Genomic DNA, 3,524 nt, shown 5'->3' on the forward strand with positions numbered 1-3,524 from the left:
CTTCATTTCCCCCAGTGCATCTTACACAAAACCTGGCACAATGTCAATATATATTAAACATCCTTAGCATAATGGAATATTTAAGACTTTTCACCCAATTTGCCTCAAAGTACAAAGTTTTTTCCCAAACCACCAATTATAGGACTATGTGTGCAGACAGACGCCTAAAGTCTTAGTTCAGCTGTCTGAAATTGGGGAAGGATTTTGCTTCAGAGTTCCTAACATATCCTAAGCACTACATCATAAGAATATGGTTCCAATGTCTTCTCAGATATTTCATGAGCTTGTCAGTCACTCCTTGTAGCAGAGAAATGTTTATCCACTTTGATACCCTGATCTCTCCCACAATATTCTCACACCCCTCTTGCTGACAACCACACACACTTTTTCCCCTCCCTCTTTTTCCCTCTAAAGCAAGAAGCAAATCTTGTTATGTTTTCAGGAGTTTTAATGACCAAGTGTGGGGGAAGGGTGAGAACCCATGTTGTTAGTGAGCTCTGGGAACCACAGGGTCACTTAGGTGGAGGGATCTCCTTGACAACGGGGAGTCTGGTCACATCCTTCTCTAAGTGACAGTCACTGAGGTCAGGGAGACATCTCTCCACACCCGGATCATCCTCACAGATCCTGGGTCAAGTCGATGGGGAAAAGTGTAACATTGGCCACCATTTACTGTTACCTGGAAGAGAATGTGTGTCAGAAATATAGCATGCCACCAAACAAACTTACCGTCTTCCTTTCCTTTCTTGCCCTAGACACACACCATCCACCAGAAACTCCCAGTCACGCTCTAAAGCCTGACATTCTTTTTTTGGTAGCCTACCTTTTCTGACTATTTCAGACAGTTATTCACCCTATTTTCTGTTTCTCTCATTCTTCCACTGAGGTGTTAGCACTCTATGTTGCACTGTTTATGTTTACCTGGGCTTCCCTCTGGCCAGGAACGTTTCATGAATCTTGAGTCTGGGTCTCGCAGAGTATCATAGGCTAATTGGTCATTAAGTGTTTATTGAGTGCCTTCGTTTTAGCTCTGCTAAACTTTACTGCCATTTACTCCTGGTGACCAAGCAGCTCAGATTTGGGGTGGTAAAGGTAAAGAATAAAAGTCTTTTTTTCTTTATTTTTTCCTGTTTTTATAGAGCGAGGGTGGAAGAGAGGGGAAAGGGGAGAGAGAGAGAGAGAGAGAGAGAGAGAGAGAGAGAGAGAGAGGGGAGTCTCAATTGGTTGCCTCCTGCATGTGCCCCAATGGGGTCGGGAGTTGAACCTGCAACCCAGATACATGCCCTTGATGGAGAATCCAACCTGTGACCCTCCAGTGTGCAGGCCAGTGCTCTAACTACTGAGCTAAAACTTGAATGTTCCTAAAGAGGAGGAATAGTACATAGGATTAAAATGAGAATATTTTTATTCAGCTTATAAGCAAATGGAACAATGCCTCACTTCAATCATAGGACAGTAAATCTTTTTGCTTCTCCAATGATAGAAGGTTTAAACATGCACTCTGTGGGTGTGGCTATGGAGAAAAAGTGGACTTTTTAGATCTTAATTTTTCAAATTTAAAATGCACACACTTTTTGAACCAGTTATTCAATTCCTCTGAAATTATCCTCCCTTATAAGAACAGGCAGGTTGATAATGACAAAAATGTGATGTAGAAGGAAGCATCATTCATGAGAGCAAAATATGGAAACCACCTAAGTGTGCATGAATAAGGGTCAAGTTAAATTATTCTGAAAATGCCTCTTTTGGAATATTATGCAAACATTAAAGGATGTGAGGGCATCACAAATAGCATGATGTTAGTTTCTCTAACATACATTCTTTGACAACAAATAAAATATAGTCATCAATGTGTGATTTCTAGAGAAACTTATAATACCATTTGTTTATAAATAAAAGCAGACAGAGATAAGTGATAGATGGATATACATAGACTTGAACAAACTTATCGTGTCACTGGAAGGAGCATAAAGGAATTAGGAATTGTTGCTCTGGAGAGAGGGACTGTGTTTGGGAATGCAGGAAAGACTTAATTTTAGACTGATTATAATTATTTATATGCATATTTTAACAATCTCCTACATGAAAACTGAAGGAATGACAGCATAGGTAGAAATGAGGCTGTGAGTGAAGACAGGAACTTCTCCACCCTGGAGAATAAGGCATGTGTGCTGATCTTGACCTGCTTAGATTTGGAAAAGGACCTGAGCATGGCAGTACAAGCAGAGGGTGCTGTGTGATGAGAGGGGCAGGAGATGAACCACAAGTGACTCTGGGGGCCAGGCCAGGGAGAGCTGTGTGCTCCTGTGAGAGCCCTGGGAGCCCATGTAGTGGATGTTCCTGGGCACACTCACCTGATACTCCTTTGACAGCACAGAGATGCACACTTCAAGGGGTTGGCCATCCCTAAAGGGCATATCAGTGGATTTCATTTCTGGACCCCACGTCCCACCCTGACGGCTGTTCATCACCACTTCTACAGTTGTCAAAGTTCACTCGGAAACTGAAGGCGATGTCTGAGTCCTCATGAGTTTCAGTGTGGAAATCCACCTGCATTTCTGGGATCATACTGAAGGCAAAGAACACACCCTGTTGAGCAGGACTCTTCCTCATGGGGGCCCACATTTGACAATACACACATACAAACCCTTCCCAACTCCTCCTGGGGGAAGGAAGGCCTGCCTGGGTGAGACTGCAGTACGTGTCCCTGTGGGGCTGCTTCAGCTTGTCCTGCCCAGGCTGGGGAGATGCCTCATCTCTTAGCCCAGGACTCACACTGAGCAGCAGTCACTGGCCTGGGGCTACTTTTCATGCCCTGGAAATACTGTGCTTGATAATAAACCTCAGCTCCAATGCCAGAGTGACCCCAACCCCCAGACTTCAACACTTGCCCACAGTCATGCACCTGTAGGTTTAATGCCTGGCACCATATGGGTCTCCAGGAACTGAAATTGCATTGTGCTACCATTATGCTAATTACAAACTTTAACCTCAGTCATGCATGAAGTGACCCCCAAAGCTCTAATAATCTCACTTCTCCTCCCCATGGGCTATAGATACTCACCTGAAAGGCAGGACAGGTTTCCCTTTGATTGTTACTGAAGAATCATCAGTAAAGAAGACATCTTTTTTATATGGGACCTGCCATGGGAGATGAGAGTGGTTGAGAGGGGCAAGGCCAGGTGAGGTCTCCCATCCTATAACAGTTCCCAGTGGCAAAGCAGGTTATACATCAAAGGACATACTCTGACAGGACCCTCTTCTTCCCACCTCACCACAGGCAGGTCCCTGTGTCTTTGAAGAAATGAGAAGGTTGAAGTTCACAGCAAGAGTTCTAAAGCCAGGTGGCCTGGATTCTAATGCCGATTCTGCCTCTTACGACCAATGAGCACTGAGTTCCATTACTTGAATGCTCCCTGCCTCCATTTTCTCAGTACAAGAAGGATTATGAAAATTCCTATTTCCTAGGATGTTCTCAGGAATAGCTGAGCTAATAGATGTAAAACCTTTAGCATGGTCACTGG

At 44.0% G+C, this 3,524-nt stretch overlaps 1 pseudogene; it reads right to left on the reverse strand.

Annotated features, from left to right (window-relative positions):
* Positions 1 to 430: 430 nt before the first annotated feature.
* Positions 431 to 3,225, reverse strand: LOC118652757 (annotated as a pseudogene).
* Between the last annotated feature and the right edge of the window lie 299 nt (positions 3,226 to 3,524).

This window comes from Myotis myotis, unplaced genomic scaffold (genome assembly GCF_014108235.1).
Source record: "Myotis myotis isolate mMyoMyo1 unplaced genomic scaffold, mMyoMyo1.p scaffold_m19_p_34, whole genome shotgun sequence".
Lineage (NCBI taxonomy): Eukaryota > Metazoa > Chordata > Mammalia > Chiroptera > Vespertilionidae > Myotis > Myotis myotis.